Below are 20,993 nucleotides of genomic sequence, written 5' to 3'. Positions count from 1 at the left end.
TCTTATGCACACGAATCGTATTAAAACAAACATTTTATAATGGCTTCAATATATTATGTAGAAAGCTAAACAGCACTTTTGCCGCTATGATAAGAATGCAGATGTGACGCCATCTGTTCTTAATACCCTCGTTCGTCTGGTACTACAATGGATACCAAATGGTATTAAAACTATTTGCCAATAACGCAAATAAAATAATACCAGCCGGTATTGATAAAGTACCGTCCTTCTTCTATCAGTGTACACGAAACTTTACACAGTCACATAGTTGAGGTATTTTCCCATAAGTATTAAAAATTTGGGGACTCTAGTGGGTCCAGAGGCTGATCCATTGGGCTTGAAAATTGGCCACCTCGAGTATGTCAAATTTTGTATAGCTTGCCAAACAGTCATTTATGGACCGATCGAGTATGTCAAATTTTGTATTGCTTGCCAAACAGTCATATATGGACCGATCGTTTTTTTTTTTTGAAAGATAGAGCTCGTAAAACTCTAGAAATAACATACGGAAATTTCCAGTATATCTTTAATGGTTTATACGTCATTGGACTTACGTTTTTTGTTTTTTTAAATCTTGTCAAGTATTTCTTAAATTGTGAGGCTGTAAACCGATTTTTTGATAACGCTAGAACGGTTACAAAATACTACGAGTATTAAAAAAAGTTGTGCAAATTAAACTTTCCAATTAAAAGTTTTTCGCTTCCGAAAAAAATCAAAATTTTGCAAACAAAGTAACATCATAATTATTTTTTCTTTATAATTATTTTTCCTTATAATTATTTTTTCTTCCAGTAGGTGTTATTTTCTTTTATTTGTTTTAAATAAGACTAAATGTAGATGCTATTAATGCGGAATTCCCGATTTGACACTCTAATATATATTTTAAGTCCGTCCCAAAATTGACAATTTTAAGACAAAATTTTTTCCCCTTAAATTTCTCAAATCGCACAGCACCGATTCTAAAGTTCTTATCACTTTCATGTGGGACCGCATGTCTACTAACAAACTGCAAAAGGTTTTTCGTCTTAGATATAAACGTCAATTGGTTCACAATAAGTCTCATAGTTTCAGAAATACCGAAGATACCTTCCGCATATTTTTTGTAGAGTTTTAGAAGCTCTATCTTTTAAAAAAGAATCAAGCTGATACTCGAGGTGGCCAACTTTCAAGCCCCATGGGTCATCCGCTGGAAGGACTAGGATCCCCAAATTTTGCATACTTATTGGAAAATATTGACTGTGTAAAGTTTCGTGTACATCTCTCTATCCGTTCCAAAGTTCCAGAATTATTTCCTAGACTTTTTAATTTGTCAACACTGTGTGCTGGTGCCTTAATCTACAGGCCTAGCGATATAAATCATGCCAGAAATGGGTAGTATTTATAGAGATTCCAAGGACGTAACCAGAAATGTAATGAGCATTCTTGCAAAACAAAGACGAGGTATAAGGATATGTCACATAAATTCACAGAGCTTAGTCAACAGGTATATATTTGAGGATTCAGACATTGACATTGAATGTCTTTCTTAAGCTTGGCTTCTTTCTTCTATTCCCGATGGTTTAATTAAACTACAGGGATATTCTATATTTCGATCAAACGGGGAACGCCGTGGTGGGAGAGTCGCTAAATGCCAAGATCAAGTTGAAATCCAGGGCTGGTGGGGAAATTGAACACGTCGTTATTGAACTTAAAGCCAATAATGAGAGAATGCAAATTGGTTGCATTTATCGACCCAATAACACCACTGATCTTGGTCTTCTTCGAAGTGTCTTAGAGAGCATCACAATGGGCTTTAATGAGGTAATAATAGAATGCGATTTAACGCGGATATACTCATTAACCCCACATTGATGCTGACACTAGGCTTGTACACCCTGAATATTGATACTCTACCCACTTCTCTTCGAATGTTGGTACATTATTGGATTTATTTTTCATCAACAATCCAATCTAATATTCTACTGTACGACCAAGTTTCGGCTCCATGTTTATCAAACACGACATGATATTCATTTCTAATGCCCTTACTTTAAATACGAGTGATCAGACCTATTCGTTTCGTGACTACAGAAATCTGGACTACAGTTTCTTAGAGGAGAATTACTTTGAAAATAACTGGAATGGTATGATTAGTCGAATTTCTGTAGATCCCCAACTTGAATTTCTTCAAAATAATATTCCCTCTCTATGTGATGCGACCGTTCCTACTAGGATTAGTCGTAGTACATCGAATAATAAGCCATGGTTTAAATCGATTGTTAAGTCTCCCATAGAAGGCTTATTCGAGATGGAAATGTTACAGGAGGCCAGAACTTTACGAGGAATTTCGTTCTGCTCGTAGAAGAGTGAACGACGGCATCGGCTTTGCTAAGACTAATTAATTCAAGGGTTTTAGTTCTGCACTAGGCTCTAACAGCAGATGGAAGGTTATCAATGATATAGGTGTTGGGAAACTGAAAGCTTGTGGAGTTTATAACGGCGACGTTGATGAACTCAATCAGGGTTTCGTTAATATACCGGGCGTTCAAATTGATCCTTCATTCTACGGACCTGATGATGGGCAACTAGGTGAGGGAGTATTCGGAATCCGATGTGTTACTCATGATGAGGTTTTAAACAGTTTTGATAAGGTTTAATTGAATGCCACTGGTTCTGACAGCATTGAGGCCTGTTGCCTCTCTTTACCTACGTCTTTAACACTACACTCATAGAAAAAAGTTTGCTGAAAATAGCAAACACTGTCTGCTGAATATAAGTAGTTAATTTTGCGGCTATTGTAGCAGTATGTCTGCTATAAGAGCATAGTTCTGTAATTTCAGAGCAGCAGGCTTACTGATGAAAAGCCTGTTGTTTGCTTAAAATAACTGCTGCTTAATTATGAAGGGGAAGTTAGAAGAAAATATAGAAATCATATGTAAATGTGTGTCTCAGTGGATGTTTACAATCACCACTGAATGTACCCTTTCCATAATGTTTTTTCTTTAAATTTAGATACAAAAGGTCATGCCAGTCATGTGCACATTAGTAGAGGAATAACAAAAAATGCGTTCGATCTAGCCACATTTCGAAATGTATACCAATGGATGGACCAGGTAACTTCTTTACGGTAATATTCTATATATTAAAATCATCTCTTCCAACAAAATTTCCAAAAAAAATTCTAAAAAAATGCCTAAAGTAATTAAAACAAGTAACAGGCAACCATAACAAGTAGCATACATAGTTTTTTTCAGCAGAGTTGTGTAGTCAATACATCAGATTTTGTTAGTTGAAATAGCAGTAAGAAATGTTTGCTAATACAGCAGCCCAATGTTTGCTGAAACAGCAGTAGTGTCTGCTGTTTCAGCTCTGGCGTCTATCCCACCTCTTTGAAACAAGCCAAGAAAAACCCTGTTCCCAAAAAAAAAAAACAAAATTTCGGCCAATAGAAATCTTATCCCACCTTTCTAAAGTATTTGAGAAAATAATACACGAACAGATTTCGGAGTATCTTGACTGTGCAGTTGGGCTTCCGTGCTGACCACAGTTGCACTAGCGCTTTAATAGAAGTGTTTAAGTCAATTCGGAGTGATATTGAAGCATACAAAGTCTATTTCCTACTCCAACTACTCCATTCTAGGGCATTTGATACAGTTGATCAACGTAGCTAGGTATCTCAATACAGAACATTAGTCAGGATGTGCGTGCGCGAACTTAATGAAGACCTCCACCGTGTTTGTCGTTGGGGTAACGCAACTGGTTTATTTTTTCACCCTAATAAATTGAAATTTTTGACTATTCATAAGAATAAAAGATTATCTTTAACGATTATTGACGTTTTTGTTAATCGGGAGAAGATCGAATTAGTTTCAAGTTCTAGAAACTTGTGGGTGATTTTTAACACTTCGATAAGTTGGACAAACCATATAAATGCGACTTTGGACAGACCTATGCGAATGGCTTTATGGCTCACTCACATTTTTTTTTGGTTGAGCCGACGTAACTTGAACGTGGCATTCAACTCCATTATACGCAACATGTTTCGCTATTTTCGAATCACTTTATGGCGTGAGTTTCAACTCTCTTTTGTATGTGAGAGGCTTGGTCATTTTGTACAAAATTATTTGTAGACAGAACCCGAGATATCTTTTTGATCGACTCATATTTGCTAGGAAGAGGAAATAGAGAGGAATGGAGGAAAAAGAATCATACCCCAAAGATGGCAAAGCCTAGCATTGGAACTTTGGTACAAAACGTCTTTGGAATACTCCTCCCCATGAATTACACGGCATTAGCAAATGGGATTGCAAATGGGCCATATCGGTTCAGATTCGGATATTTCTTCCATATCAACTGATCTGCCGATTTGACTTCTTGCGCCCATGGAAGCCACCATTTTTGTCTGATTTGGCTGAAATTTTGCACATACTGTTTGTTACGACTTCCACCAACTGTGCCAAGTATGGTCCAAATCGGTCAAGAACCTGATATAGCTCCCATTTAAGCGATCTCCCGATTTGACTTCTTGCGCCCATGGAAGCCAACAGTTTTGTCCGATTTGGCTGAAATTTTGCACATAGTCTTCTGTTATGAGTTCCAACAACTGTGCCAAGTACGGCCCAAATCGATCGAGAACCTGATATAGCTCCCACATAAACCGATCTCCCGATTTGACTTCTTGAGCCCCTGGAAGCCTCAATTTTCATCCGATTTGGCTGAAATTTTGCAGTTAGTATTCTGTTATGACTCCCAATAATGGAATCAAGTACCGTCCAAATCGGTCTATAACCTGATATGGCTCCAATATAAACCGATCTCCCGATTTGACTTCCTGAGCCCCTGGAAGCCGCAGTTTGTGCCCGATTTGGCTAAACTTAAATTTTTGCAACATAGTGTTCCGTTATAACTCTCAACAACTGCGCCAAGTACGGTCTAATTCGGTCTTTAAATAGAAATAGCTCCCGTATTATAACAAAGTGGTGGCAGGTTCCCAAGATTCGGCCCGGCCGAACTTAGCACGCTTTGACTTGTTTAAAAATAGAATCTGATTCCCAAATACATTATTTAAATATTATTTAATATAATTCACTTTTTTTTTTAATTTAAAACTCGAAATTATTAATTTTGGCCATGTTGTACTTGTTTACACTAATCATTTTTTTTGAATATTTGTATCTAACTTTTCAATTGTATTATTAGTTTTTACATTTATTACTTGTACTCGTTTAAGTTGGATATGTCTATGAATTTAAAAATCCTACACTTTGATTTATTCGACCTTTATCCTTTATAAACAAATAATAAATAAAGAAATTGCAAAAAAGGGGAACATTTCCGTTCTAGTAGGAATTTTTCTACCAAACATCAGAGGATAAAGGGTTTTATAATCTGATTATTCCGTTGGCAATACTTGAAAATATCGATCTGTTTACTCATAAAGTTCATTTATGGTCTTGAAATTCTATGTTGCTGTTGTCATATCTGTCCGTTCGCCTTTTCAGACGAATAAATTCTTATTGATGTTGGTTATTGGGGAAAATATAAACAGTAGCACACGTCATTGGAAAATTTTGCCCATGAACATTTCACAGAGGGGAACAGGCGCATACTTCTCACATATCAATGAGTGCTGTCCGATTCAAGTTTAAGCTCATTGATAGGGGACCTCCGTTTTGTAGCCGAGTCCGAACGGCGTTGTTATTTTACACTTGGTTGACTGTTTGCGTTTAACTGCTACTCATAAAAACACAATTTAGTATTTTCAGCTGTGTTAGCGTGCCATCACTGCTTTAAACCAATCTTATCAATTGCACGTAATGAAGTGCTCTAATGACATACATACATCTGTTTCCTGCAAATGTTTATTACTCTTAATTTTTATATCCTTCACCATAGGATAGGGGGCATATTCATTTAGTCATTCCGTTTGCGACACATCGAAATATCAATTCTCGACCCTACAAAGTATGTATATTTCGGATCGTCGTATAATTCTAAGACAATTTAACCATGCCCGTGTGTCTGTCCGTTCGGCTGTTATAACCACTGTACGGCCTTCAAAAATTGAGCTATTGAGCTGAAATTTGACACAGAGACGTCGCTGGTTAAGTTCTTGAACGGGCCAAATGGGACCATATTTGGATATACCAGCTATATAGACCGATCTGCCGATAAAGGGTCTATAGCCCATAAATGCTTTATTTCTTCAGATAGGACTATATTTAGATATACCTGCCATATAGATCGATCTTTTAAAAAGGGTCTGAAGCCCGCCAAAAAAAAAATAATAATGGGTTGTTTAAAGCCTCCCGACAAACGACCAAAATATGAATCAGATCAGACTATACAGATATAGCTGTCATATAGACGATCTTCTAATTTTGGGTCTTAATCCCATAAAAGTAGATTTCTTGCTGATTTCGCTGAAATTCTCGGAACCTGAATAAAATATGATCGAGACCAGCCCCAATTTAGATATGATATGAGTTATGATAAAATAGGATGCTTATTATATCCTTGGTAGTGGGTATCCAAAGTTCGCCACAGCCAAACCTTACACGTTTTTACTTGTTTTTTTATAGTTTACTCATGCACTTGTTCAGAATGAGTACTCATAGCACAAGTTTTTGCAATGCAATTCATTGTCCACTGGGCAATATTCGTAAAATAATAAATATTTAAATTTCTGAATTTAAGATAAGAACCTTAATGACGTCTTTAGTAACAAGAAATTTGATATTTTATATATATAATTATTTTTAAAAATTTTTTCTATGAAACAATACAAATGGACTTTACTGTGCCCACACCACCACAGTATGGGGCACCCTGCAAAGATTTTTCATAATTTTGAAAGAGCGTTCGTCTTCGCGATGAATAAAACAATCTTCTGGAAGATTTTTACGCAATTGTTCTTCCGAATGAGTCGCGAAAGACTCTTCTGGTATATCATTGGGCAATCCATTGGGTGTGCGGAAGTTTTAACAACTCTTCGTGACAGTTCTTTTAAAACTCACTGCGTCATTATCGTCCGTATGAGTTATGAAAGACTCTTCTTGGACAATACATTTCATGTGCCGAAGTTTTAGCGACTCTTCGCGGCCTACAGTGGGGCGGCTTGAGTTTTCGTTGCAAAAATCATTTCTTTTGAAACGAACAAGATAATTGAATAATTTAAACGGTATATGATGAAATGAATGTCTGAAAAGGGTGCTACGCATTTAAAGTGCTTAGGGATGGCTCATCCAAGTCAAAATTTGTGGAAGCATGGCATTAAGTTGAGCAAACACAAAATAATTTTTTCAATTTTATATTTTTCCCCCTTTTTTAGGGCTTTTACTGAAATCTTAAAAAAAAAATGTTTGTAACTCCAATAACTCATAAAAAGTTGTAGATATTCTAGACATCTTTGCATATATATTTGTAGAATTCTAAGAGCTCTATCTTTTGCAAAGAAAGAATCATGACGATCGGCCTATAAATACATATTTGCCAGCACTTCAAAATTTGAAATACCAGAGGTGACCAACATTCACGCCCCATGCCTCTGGGCCTACTAGGGTCTCCAAATGTTGCATAATTATTGGAACCCACATAATTATTGGAATCACATTTACTATGTCAAGTTTCGTGTAGACATTCCTATCCATTCAAATGTTATAGAATTATTCCAATGATTTTTAGACTGTGAGACCTGTCCTCCAAACACTTCTTGAACCATGTCATTTTTAAATATTTTGCACCAAAATAAAAATGACGCAACTACGGGCAGCCAATTTTTTTTTTTGAATTATGTTAAGAGGCGTTCGAAGAGCGTGTTTTGAAAATATGGCGGGGTTGTTTTGAGTATATTTTTTTCTATTTTCCCTTTAAAAGTAGTGATAAATGGGTACTTTTTAAATAGTGATTTACCTGGAGAAGCTCAAAGAAATCATTATTACTTTTTTTTTGGCAATTCTGCACTTATTAAGTATAAGCTTCTATAGGCAAAAAAAGGCAATACCTTAATAGTCTTCGAGATTTAACACTCGAAATCGGACCAAAATACCTAAAAATTGTGTTTTTTTCGAATATCGAAAAAAGGTCAACTTTGATTGGCCATATCTCCTAAACGCAAAGTATGACATTTTTGTGGGTTGCATTTTTGAAATCGTTGGAATGTTTTACATAAGATAGGTTCCTTCAAAATTTCGTTGGCGCACATGAAAATATTGATGTTTGCCACCAGTTTCCTCTGTCCGCGCCATAGTGCGACGGTTGTTACGCAACTCATTGCGTTTTTTTTTCATGCCTGGTGTGTGTAGGATTTGTATTGAATTATGTTATAAATGTGGTGTTATTAATTCCTTAAATTTGCTACATGACCAAGAAAATTGTCTAAATTCATAATGTTCGGTTTCGGTTGTTTCATATTATTATTGCTCGAATTTGAAACGAACGTTGGATAATTAGAGTGCGAAATGTGGGTAAGAGTAACGAACAAGTTTCCTGAGGGACTCCACCACAGTCAGTGGTGAAACATGGTCAGAAGATCTCAAGTTATAGACTATCTTCCTATTTTAGTGCCGGAGTACACTTCTATAGTATAAGTAATATGATGCACAGCAATGACTTCGCTATGTGCCTTCGAATGTCTGCTCTACAATTCCTTGGAATATTTCTGTGGGCTGGTGCCCAGACCTGCCGAACTTTCTTGAGTTAAGCCATTCTTTGATTGAAAGAAAGAAAGCTAGAAATCCGTTTGGGTTGTCAGACATTGGCACCCAGAAATCCCTTGAAACCGGATAACGTATACAATGTTGCGCTAAAGTACTAGGAATTTCCTACGAATACAATAAAGTTAAGCAAACGAGCCTAGAGAGTTTTAAACCCCTTTAATCTAAGCGATATGGTATTTAAATGAAAATAAATGCAGATAAGATAACGAATACGAAAGAACCTGCCCAGAAAAAAAGGCCGGGAAGGGTCCAACAGAGCCCTAAGTCTCTTCTTTACTCCTACAGCTGGTATTTATATAAAATATAAATAATTTGTACGGTTGTGAGCAAATTTTTGTTCCATATTAGCCCAAAATTATTGAAGAGATTTCTAGAACAGGAAAGTGTAGAGAGTTACCGTGGTTAAAAAAGCCTATTTTTAGGAAAGGACGTGGTTGGCGCCCTCTCCGTCACTCAATCCATGAGTTTCATAGAAAAGTGCAGAAAATTAATTTCAATACTCTAAAAAGTGTAGATGACATAGAGACTTTAAAAAATCAAAAATAAATCCCAATATCATAAAAAGTAGGAAAACAATTATGAGAATTTCTTAGGAATTTTGGAATTACTTTATGATTTAACAGAGTTATTGTCGTTTTCCAATTTTCTTTTGGATGCTTGCTTAAGGATATTTGTAAACTTTTTCTCACTGGTATTCTGGTAGTGGGAAATGATATGCGCTTACCTAGTATTTGCTGGCTCTGCTATAAAAATACTTTAAATAGTATATTTCAATCGAAATTCTGATAATATTTAATTCTTCTAAAGGCTCGACAAGTCAAATAAGGAGACTCGTGTGCATGCAACCTATACTTAATATGAACTAATATTTGCAATCCTCAACGACCTGTGGCGAGTTTTGTAAAATGAAAACTACTCGCCTGTAAAAATAACATGTAAAAGCATGGATCGCATTTCCCAAGTTTTTTGCACGATTAATCTTGATACTCATAAATGGATAGGCAAATAATAGAGAAGTCAAATCGAGAAATAGGTTAAATGGGAGCTATATCAGGTTATTGGCCTACTCAAACTATACTTAGCATGAATATTGGAGGTCATAGTGGAAGTCATTGTGGGAAATTTCAGTCAAATCGGGTAGAAATTTGCTATTCTAGGAGCTCAAGAAGTACATTCGGGATATCGGTTTATATAGCAGCTACATCAGGTTGTGGACCGGCTCAGGCCATGCTTGGCATGAATAATGGAGGTCATGGTAGAAGTCATTGTGCGAAATTTCAGTCAAATCTGGTAAAAATTTGCTATTCTAGGGGTTCAAGAAGTACATGCGGAAAATTTCATGTAGCTAGCTCCATCCGTTCGACTCCTATCGAAATTTCCACAGACTAAAGGACATATCTAGCTCAACTCAGAATGCCGAGATGATCAAGAATATGTGCTTCATAGGGTCCCAGACCCATATGTGAGACAAACGAAACGACAACTCAGGGGCGTGATATGGAAAACAATTAGTGATTTTGTAAGTAGCATGGAATTCCTGACTTTGATTTTCTTTTTCGAGTTTACTTTTTATTACTTAGAGCGCACGCGAGCCGATTACCGGCTTATGTGTAGTGGCATGGATGGATGAATATCCGCACCCTCTTTTCAAATGACTCGATATGTATGCCCCTATCCTATGGTGGAGGGTATAAAAAAGGACTGAACGACATTAAAAATCTTCCAAAAATTCTTTGTGCTAGAAAAGGTGCTATTTCGGTCGAGGGGTACTAAATCACTCCACGGGTCGAAAAATTACTGAAAAAAGTCCTACTGTACTGACTTTTCCATCTCTGGTCCTTGTCCTTCCTTGTTCCTAAAAAATGAATTTATGTTTCAAATATTTGCTTTCTATTGGCCCCTTCTTTGACTTTATCGCTTTTCCCTCTGATGTATTTGCTGACTGTAATTTTAAGTCTATTAATGTTAAAGAAAACATTACCTTTCCACAATAAAAATAAAACTCTTAAATACTGCCAGAATTGTTAGTTTTCAGTTATGGCTTTAACATAACCACCGCCTGCCTCATAGCACCCAACATCTACCCATTTTCATATATGCAAATGTATGCCCATGGTAAATTTTTGTATGGTGAGTTTTCGTTGCTAGCGCATTACTGCTGTTTGTTTGCCAATGTTTTCGTTCAATTCATGATTTTAATGTTGTTGTGTTTTTTGTTTTTGTTCATGTTGACGGTGGTCCCTGTAAACAAACAAACATTGTACATTTTTTGGGGGTACCCACGACCAATTCAGTGAGTAACCAAAATAAAAGTAAGTGACAGAAGGGGGTAGATGTTGAAGGCCTTGAGGTAAGGTATTGAGTACATGTGACTTGCTGGCAGACTGGTGAAATACTCTCACCAACACCCTTTCGTAGACTCTGTTGCGCCTCATATAAGTGGAGCTGTCTTTAGCTCTTTTCTCTTTCTCTATCACTCTCTCTCTCTCTTTCTCTCGCTCAGCATTTGCCAAAACATTATTGATGGGGGGGAAGTGTTTGTGTTTCGTGCTGCTATGTCCCCCCAGAGCTCCAAAGCGTCACATCATATAGTACATTTGTATGTGCGTTTGAGTGTGCCTGTCTGTTTGTTATAAACAGAAAATGCAATGTTTGTGATTTTTTATTTATTTTTTATACTCTTTTATTGAATGTACAATATTCGTTCCTTCTTTTTTTGGAGTTTGCAAATTTTGTTTTATTCATTTCGTCTATGTTTTTTTTTTATTCCATTCAATTTTAGTGGAGCATAAAAATGCTTTTGGTGGAATTGCCTGTTAAATTAACTTTTTGTGCTGTTTCTGGTGCTACGCTCAGCTCATAACAAAACAAGAACCAAACAACAGTTGTAACAAGTGAAAGAATTATGTCGGAAAAAGTTAAATTCGGTTGTGCAAAACAGGAGGAATAAAAAGTAAAATATATTTTTTTTTCTGGCATAACACAAAATTTCAATTACACCAAAGCAAGTCAGCAGGCCAAGCATTTATCGTACAGCCCGAAAACCTTTGTGGTCAGCAGCAAGCAGTCAACCCAACAACAACTCAAGCATTGTGTACATATCGCTACTCATATTTCATGGACAACAACAATAACAGCAGCCCCTAAAAAATTTGGTAAGTCTGTTTTGTAAAGGTTTAATGGATTCCCACATAAATTAAAGATTTCTATGAATTGTTGGTTGTTTGCGCCATATGTGTGCTTAATTTCTCTGGGGGTGATTTCTAAAGTGGCAAGGAGTTGGAGGGTTTTGTGGTTAAAAAATTTGTTGCCAAATGTGGCTTGTAAACGATTTAGGTTCGGTTATACTGGCTCACTTATATTCATTTAGCTATTTCAGTCTATTGTGATACCATAGGAACAAGAAAAGGAAGAAGCCTTCCAGCTTCTGACGATGAACCAGCCAGTTCCCTTCTAAAATGTAAAAAACTTGCTAATGTTCACATCCCCTAATTCTAACTTAAATTAGTCCTCAAAGACATAAGAATCTAAAGTGGATCTCATTCTGCTAGCCAGTGGGGAAGGCGCATGCAGAAGATGTTTTGTAGTTTCCTCTTTCTCGAAATCCGCATACGTTCTGAAAATTTTTACCAACAATCTTTAGCATGCAAATTCAAAATTTGGCCATGAACATTCCATTAAGAAACAGGGGAAAACTTCTCACATATCAATGAATGCTGTCCGATTCAAGTTTTAGCTCAATGATACGGGTCCTTTTTTTCATAGCCGGGTCCGAGCGGTGCCATCTCTTTGTGGAGAAGTTTTTACATGGCTGCCATACCATACAAGGAGGGTTGTTGTTGTAGCCACATTTCCATGTAGAGGTGGCGATTCTCGTTCAGCTCCTGTAAGTTAGCAGGCTCGATCGCCGCAGGAACAGGTTGACAATTGGTTATTTATAAGCGCCAATAGCTCGCCTTGTCATATCGAGCATAGAGATCCCAAGTTGGGACGAAAAGTCGATTTTTAGACTTTCAACATTTCTTTGCAAAAAGTCGACTTTTCGACTAAGTCCAATTTTGCAAAAAGTATACGTTACGACCTTTTGTCAAAAATTTTTAAAATTTTCTAAATATGACATTTCTATTTCCTTCCTATATGATTATTTCTTTGTATTTTGTAAAGAGGTGGTGTTGAGAAAATTTTTAAATGCAAAATTGGCACATTTTTATATCAAACTAACCCGCCATCTTAACGCCAATATGGCTAATATTTTTTACTAAATTTCAAAAGTTTAAACATTCGCGCTTATTTCCCCCTTTTTAAACCCTCCACCATAGAATGGGGGGTATACTATTTTCGTCATTCTGTTTGTAACTACTCGAAATATTCGTCTGAGACCCTATAAAGTATATATATTCTTGATCGTCGCGACATTTTATATCGATCAAGCCATGTCCGTCCGTCTGTCTGTCGAAAGCACACTAACTTCCGAAGGAGTAAAGCTAGCCGCTTGAAATTTTGCACAAATACTTTTTATTAGTGTAGGTCGGTTGGTATTGTAAATGGGCCATATCGGTTCATAACCTGATATAGCTGCCATATAAACCGATCTTGGTTCTTGACTTCTCGAGCCTCTAGAGAGCGCAATTCTTATCCGATTGGAATGAAATTTTGTACGACAGATCCTCTCATGACTGTCAACATCGGTCTATAGCCCGATTCAGCTTCCATATAAATTGTTCTCTCTTTTTTACCTTTTGAGCCCCCAAAGGGCGCAATTCTTATTCGAATTGGCTGACATTTAACACAGGTCTCCAACATATAATTTGATTGTGGTCCAAATCGGACCATATCTTGATATCGGTCTAATAGCAGAGCAAATCTTTTCTTATATCCTTTTTTGCCTAAGAAGAGATGCCGGGGAAAGAACACGACAAATGCGATCCATGGTGGAGGGTATATAAGATTCGGCCCGGCCGAACTTAGCACGCTTTTACTACTTTTTTTTTTTTATATGAATCTTTATATCCAAGCCGACTTTGAACCAAAAGTCGGACTTTGAACCAAAATCTAGAATTTTCCAAATTTTGTTATTGTCGTCACCATTAAACATGAAAAAAGACCGCCTACCCCAAATCGGAGTCTATTTACCACCGTAGCACAGAGGTTAGCATTTCCGCCTATGACGCTGAACGCCTGTGGTGGTTTTCCCCTTCTAATGCTGGCAACATTTGTGGGGTACTATGCCATGTAAATCTTCTCTCCAAAGAGGTGTCGCACTGCGGCACGCTGTTCGGACTCGGTTATAAAAAGGAGGCCCCTTATCATTGAGCTTAAACTTGAATCGGACTACACTCATTGATATGTGAGAAATTTGCCCCTGTTCCTCAGTGGAATGTTCATGGGAAAATTTGCATTTGCATAAGAGTTACTATAAAATATTGGTTGATTCGCCCATTGATTATACTCTCGTAAGGCCGAGAAAAAGTTGCTTACAAAATTTTAGACGAATAGGACCAACGATTTGGGTTTCAGAGCAAAAATACCGAAAATCGGGGCTACGTTTATGTGGGACCTACACCTAATGTTGGACCGATATGGACCCTATTCCATATATTCGCATTTTATAGACTAAAGATGTTTAATCTGTAGATCGTTCTATGTGGTTTCTGCGTTTCTTCTCCAATTTCTGACATCCAGTTTCGAGATGTCGCTTTCCACTTGGTCACTCCATCAGAGTTTTCGTCTTCCCCTTTAGCGTTTTCTTTTATGGTCGCCTTCAAAAGACTTCTTTGTTGGAGCTTCTTCATCCACTCTGATGACATGACCTAGCCAATGTAAACGTTTTATTTTGATGGTTTTAACTTTTCGTCGTGGTTCATACAACACCAAAGAGCAGTGAATCTTACCTTGCAGCGACATTGGCAAAGCCAAACATGACTCTGTGCAGCTTTCTTATCGAATGTTCTCATTCAAAATCGGTTATTGGACTTTTTAATCATTGAAAGTCGACTTACACTTTTCGATTTTTTTACGCAAAAAGTCGACTAATCGATTAATCGAAAGTTGACTTTGGGATCCCTAATCGAGGCACTCAGCATTTATGCAAGAGCCGGTGCCACCCTGCCTCTCACTGAGACTCTCCGCTTGATATCGCTGATTGTCCGCGATTGCCGTTGCAGCTACTCCATATGGAGCATTCCAATATCTGCAACCTGTGGATGCGCCCGGTAGCTCGCAGCCAAGCTTCTCGCGACAGCGATGAACACCACACAAATTTGACCTCAAAGTTCCAGCCTATGTTGCTCACAGCTATCCCGTGCCCGGGGGATAACCACCGCTGAGAATTTTTATGATGTTCTCCCCAGAATTCGAACCCAGGCGTTCGTACGGTGGCCTCCGATCTTTAGTCCACCAGCATGTTTGCCAACCAGACAGCGACCTTCATGACGGACACAAATAGTGAGACTTCAATTCTAGACAAAGGATAGCTAAGCGGTAGACCTCTTTAAATCTAGATTGGGCCAAATAATTTTGGAGCGTTATAGCCACCCATCTACTATCCCTTGCCCTTTATGGTATTTATCCCGAAGCTTTTATGTCATTTAGTCGTGTTGTTCATTTGTGTTTATAAAATTGCTGCACACAGCAAAGAAATCATCTGATGTAGAGAGTTTTGCTTCTTTTGATAATGCAGTTATCAACACCCAAGAAATTGGAAAAACATCCAATTGAATTTGTGAATTTCATTATTTACATATTGGCAAAAAATTCTCTTATTTTTTGATCGGTATGAAATTTGTATACCCTCCACCATAGGATGGGGATTTCGTTATTCTGTTTGTAACACCTCGAAATAAGCGTGCCATGACATTTTAAGTCGATCTAGTCATGTCCGTCCGTCCGTCTGTCTGTCGAAGCTAGGCGCTTGAAATTTTGCACAAATACTTTTCATAAGTGTAGGTCTGTTGGGATTGTAAATGGGCCAAAACTGTCCATGGTCTTACCAGATGCCATTGTTCGACTTGATGGCTACAATCGCCATAGGGCTGACAGGCATGGACATGCAGGTGGCGTGTCATTTCATTTATTTTGGAAAGAGTATTCAAGAGTATTCCTGTGCACGTCCAAATCTGATTGTGCAATGGAATACATATTCTTAAGAGCAGCTAGAAGAAATATTCTACTCGGTACGGTATATCGCTCAAATAAGCACATAAATATTGACCCCTTATAGAGGAATAAAGACCTCTCTCTTTATCTTTTAAAGAAATTATTATAACTGGTGATTTTAACTCCAACCGTTTGGGTTGAGAGCAATATGATAAGTGAATTTAACTCATTAGGCTTGTACTCTGTTAATGAAGTCAACCGTACACATGATAGTAGCACATGTAATACTTTGCAAATGCAAATGTTGACCATGAACATTCCACTTAGGAACAGGGGCAAATTTCTCACATTTCAATGAGTGCAGTCCGATTTAAGTTTAAGCCCAATGATAAGGGGCCTCCTTTTTATAGCCGACTCCGAACGGCGTGCCGCAGTGTGACACCTCTTCACAAATGTTGCCAGCATTAGGAGGGAAAAACTACCGCTGAAAATTTTTTCTGAAGTCTCGCCAGGATTCGAACCCAGGCATTCAGCGTCATGGGCGGACATGCTTACCCCTGCGCTACGGTGCCTCCATGTAATACTGTACTTGATCATTATATATAGGTACTCTCCATCTGCATTTGTGCTATATTATAAAGGTTTTGCCCTTGATGTTGGTACAACTGGGTGCTTTTTGGTATTCGCATTGGTCGACATTATGTGAGAAAATTTAATTAGAACAGTGGAGATGGGACCTATCGTATCCACATACTTTTATGCTGGAATCATTCAAGTCATTATAATATGATGATTTTGTAAGGAGTGCGAGGGCAGCTAGATTTCATGACATGTATTCTATTTTGCAATATGATATAGCGCCCTATATTGTAGACTCTAATTCGGGTCATTTTGTTGGTACGATCATGAAAGCCAGAGGTGGTTTGCTGAATTTAATTGCTCGTTCTTCTCGCACTGACAATGTTGACGTTTGCACACTGTGTAATCTACATGAAATGGAAAATACATACCATTTTCTTTGGAGATGCCCAATATTTTAATTCTATCGAGTGCATTATTTCTGAGAAACCCTATGAACAACTACCGAAGTTGGTGAAATTTAAAACAACATTGATCAATGTCGTGTTTACCAATATATACTAAAATGTTAAAAGCTCAGATCACTTTTATTTAACGAATATGAATGAGAGAAAAAAAAAAACTTGTTTATTCTACCGTCCACCATAGGTCGGTGGTATACTAATTTCGTCATTCTGTTTGTAACATCTCGAAATATGCGTCTAAGACCCCCTAATGTATTTATAGTCTTGATCGTCATGACATTTTAAGTCTATCTAGCCATGTCCGTCCGTCTTTCTTTTTTCGCAAACTTTCGATGGAGTACAGCTAGGCGCTTGACGATTTGCACAAATATTTAGTATGGTGCTAATCGGTACATAACCTGATATAGGTGCCATATAAACCGATCTGGGATCTTCACTTCTTGAGCCTCTAGAGGGAGCAATTCTCATCCGATTTGGCAGAAATTTTGTACAACCGCTTCTCCCATGACCTTCAACATACGTGATACAGCTCCCATATAAATCGATCTACCGATTTTGCTCCTTGAGCACCTACAAGGCGCAATTCTTATCCGATTGGACTGAAATATTCCACAATAACTTCTACAATGTTCAGCATTCAATTCATTTATGGTACGAATGGGACTACAACTTGATATAGCTCCAATAGCTTAACAGTTCTTATTCATTATTCTTTGTTTGTGCCTAAAAAGAGATACCACGCAAAGAACTCGACAAATGCTATTCATGGTGGAGGGTATATAAGATTCGGCTCGGCCGTACTTAACACGCTCCTGTTTATTTTTTAAATCCTTTATATATTTAAATAGAATAGATAAGTACTACCAATCAGAAACACAACATATAATGTTTCGTCTAATTATGAATTAATATAATTAAATTAAAATTAAATGTGTCCTTTATATTATGACATGAATTACACCAATAAATTATTATACATACAAACATACTTTACTGGATTTATTTCTCCGATCTTCTCCCCAAGTGTATGCATTGTGATCAGTTAACGCCCTCCTTATTTTAAAGCATGATATTTTTTTTCTGTCCAACGATTTCTCAGGGCAACTATCTTTAGAAACATTCACATTAACAGATTTCAAAAACGTCAGACACGATGAGCTCCTTGCTGGTTTAAATGATTTATCATGAAGTTATATTTATTTCTTCATTGATGAAAAGACAAGACTTTTTGAATATAATCCAGGGTCGTAAGATGAAGTGGACAACCACGATTCAATAGTGCTAAAAGGAATTTGTTACCCAGAAGGGATGAGGCGTACAGGCGATGGAAACGCTTTAAAACTTCGAGGCTAAGGGACGAATTTAAATGCTTAAAAAGAGAAGTTGTGAGGACAGGTAGAGGAGCAAAAACTCACTATTTTTCTGAAAAGTTTAATACGGTGCTTTGTAATCGCCAGGAGGTAAGGAATATTGGCATGGGAAGCACGAAAGATGTTAAAGAGTCAAATCTCCATTTTACTGACAGAATGGCATACCTCATGTTGATGCGCAATCGTTTATTGACTCATTATTGCCCAGTTGTAGCACTACTTTCAATTTTACATATGTGCATGTGTCCGATTTCGGTTTAAATTTAAAGAAAAACGGTTGTGGAAAGAATACACCTCTTTTGGTAGCCAACTTCGCTGTCGCACGTAGACCTTCCTGAGGTATATCGCTAAGAGTGATTGGAAACTTTTCCCTAACCGCAACAGCCACGTCATCAGCAAACGCGAGACAAGAGACAACTATATATCGTTGATGGCTACATTCCAAAGTAGAGGAGCAAATATACCTCCTTGAGAAGTTCCTCGGCTGACCCATCTTTTTAGATCTATAGATCCCGGGCCTGCCGTAATGCATCTTTTGGTAAGTAAGTTATTAATAAACTCTCTTACTATAGTGCTGAAGCCTAGAAACTCCAGTTTCCTCCTGACTGACGTTGGCTTTACATTATTGAAAGCACTTTCAATCTCAAGAAATGTTACCATAGTGTATTCCTTGGCAGCGAGAGAACCTTCGATGTAGGCGACTACATCGTGAAGGGCTGTATCAGTTGAATTGCCCTTTCTATATGCATGCTGCCGTGATACATCATCAAAAATTGGTGATTTAAAGGAGTCATAACTTTTTATCGCCCAAGCGATCTTCGACTCAGATATAATTTCCACCCCACAACTTCCGCCGAGTGCTCATCAGCGACAACATTTTCTGGCGCCACGTTGTGCATTGGAGAGTTTCCAGAAAAATGTGCGTCAATGAGTAGTTCTTTGAGTTCTGAATGCATCCTACCGTAATAGGTTTCAAGTATAGGATCTTCCTAGAGGCCTCAAATGTATCCTGCACAGGGCTGCAGAACTCCGCTAAGGATTTGTTCTGAGCCTTTTTCAGATAGCCTTGTATGTTCTTAGCTCAACCTTATAGAAGTCCCAGTCGTTTGGTGCCCTTGTGGTTTTCGCCTTGTTGCGCACTTGTCTGCAGCTCTTCCTTAGACCAAGCAGTTCTGCAGTTCTCCAATGCTCTCTGTTTGCCCCTTAGTTTGGTAGGTGCTGATGCTGACATAAGCAAGTCATTAAGGCCCTACGTGATCCACTTGATCAATATGTCTTTGTCCTCAGCAGTTTCCACTTCCTTTTCAGTTTAGAAACTAATATAACAACGATAAGATAAGCTGTGGACATCTAACACTTCCCAGTCACATATCCTTCCGCTTATATTCTCTGATACAAAGTTAACATCTAGTACCTCTTGCCTGTTTCTGGTAATATTGGCCTGTTTTTTCCTTTATTACAAATCGCCACATCAAGATTCAGAATTTCCACCACTGTTGGGTTAGCCTCGTGTTCTAAGCCTGCCAGGAGGTTATGCTCGCAAGATTCGTTCGATATTTTCATGATGAGCTTCCTTACTTGAGAAAGCATTGGAACCACTCCTTAGGACACTAAACACTTACGGTGTGGACAATTCCTTCTTAGATGCTTGACCAGCTGCTGCTTTCGAAATATCTTTTAATTCCGTCCATATTCGGGGGCGCATACCTTGAGCTTAATCCAACCGGATTACTCATCCACACAGGGCTTTTCGGGTCCCGTTTCGACGCCTGTCTGTTTTGATAGAGACAGGGGAATTTTCAGTCTACTGCAATCCGCTACACTTTAGAGATGTAGTCGATAGTTCCTCAGACAAGAGTTCAGTAACAAGTGTTAAGTCGTCTACTGATTCCCCGAGCCCACCGCTTCCATAGACCCTCAGCTTTGACTTGTTAAATTCGTAGGATACAAATCCTTTTGACTTGTTGGGGTTTGGACGACAGACGGAGTTTAGTACGAATATCGCATGTCTCCGATCGCCATCAGCCTCATCAAATCTACCAAGTACGGATTGAGGATCCAAGGGATTGGTGAAGGAATATTTTCCTCCTTGATTTAATACAGTGCTGAGCCTGGCCAGATCTCATCAATATTTTTTAGAGCGCACCGATACATATTAATTGAAAGTCGACCCCTCAAAGCAATTAGTTTATATTGGCCGCGATACCAGCATTCATCGTTACAAACTGGAGGAGGCCCAGGCCTCTACCCAAGGACGTCGGAATATACAACTAACAGCCCATTGACTATCCTACTCCAAGCTTAGTCACATTAACAAAGGGTCTAGGACATATACTACTATTATTCGCCATAATTCTTTTGGGGACGGGATGCTCTCCAGGTGACCGCAGCCTTTTGGTTGGCTGTTATGCCGCTGCGAATCTAGACGAGTTTTAGGACCATCCGCACCAGGCCTCTCAATAAACTTGAGAGCGACGAGCTTTTAATTTTTAAAAGCCCTCAAAGAGCGTCTTGGTTTGCTAGAGAAGGCCGATTGTCTAGGCAGATTATAGCCATGCGAAGATAAAATTGCTTCGGGCTGGTCCTCTAAACTCGAATCAGGTGTTTTCGTCGACGGCTAGTGGAGCCTGGTCAGTATTCGCCGGTATTCGAACCCAAATGTTCGGAGTCATTGGCAGATTATTTGCAGTAAAAAAAGGTTACGCAAAATTTAATGGATTGCTCACCATAGGTGAGTTCACTCGGAGGCCATTTTGACCCATTGTGATACCCTAGAAAGAAAGATAAAG

General features: G+C 38.1%; 1 protein-coding gene across 1 annotated transcript in view; it reads left to right on the top strand.

The window, feature by feature from the left end:
• Window positions 1–20,993, top strand: part of LOC106094218 (galactosylgalactosylxylosylprotein 3-beta-glucuronosyltransferase P) — a 335,595-nt gene that overhangs the window by 16,210 nt on the left and 298,392 nt on the right. Inside the window, exon 2 of the mRNA XM_059370543.1 lies at window positions 11,479–11,851. The gene's annotated coding sequence lies outside the window, so the exon portion shown is untranslated. The remainder of the gene's footprint in view (window positions 1–11,478; window positions 11,852–20,993) is intronic.

Source organism: Stomoxys calcitrans, chromosome 1 (genome assembly GCF_963082655.1).
Source record: "Stomoxys calcitrans chromosome 1, idStoCalc2.1, whole genome shotgun sequence".
NCBI lineage: Eukaryota > Metazoa > Arthropoda > Insecta > Diptera > Muscidae > Stomoxys > Stomoxys calcitrans.
The sequence above is the reverse complement of the archived record's forward strand: the minus strand, read 5'-3'. Positions and strand labels throughout refer to the sequence as shown.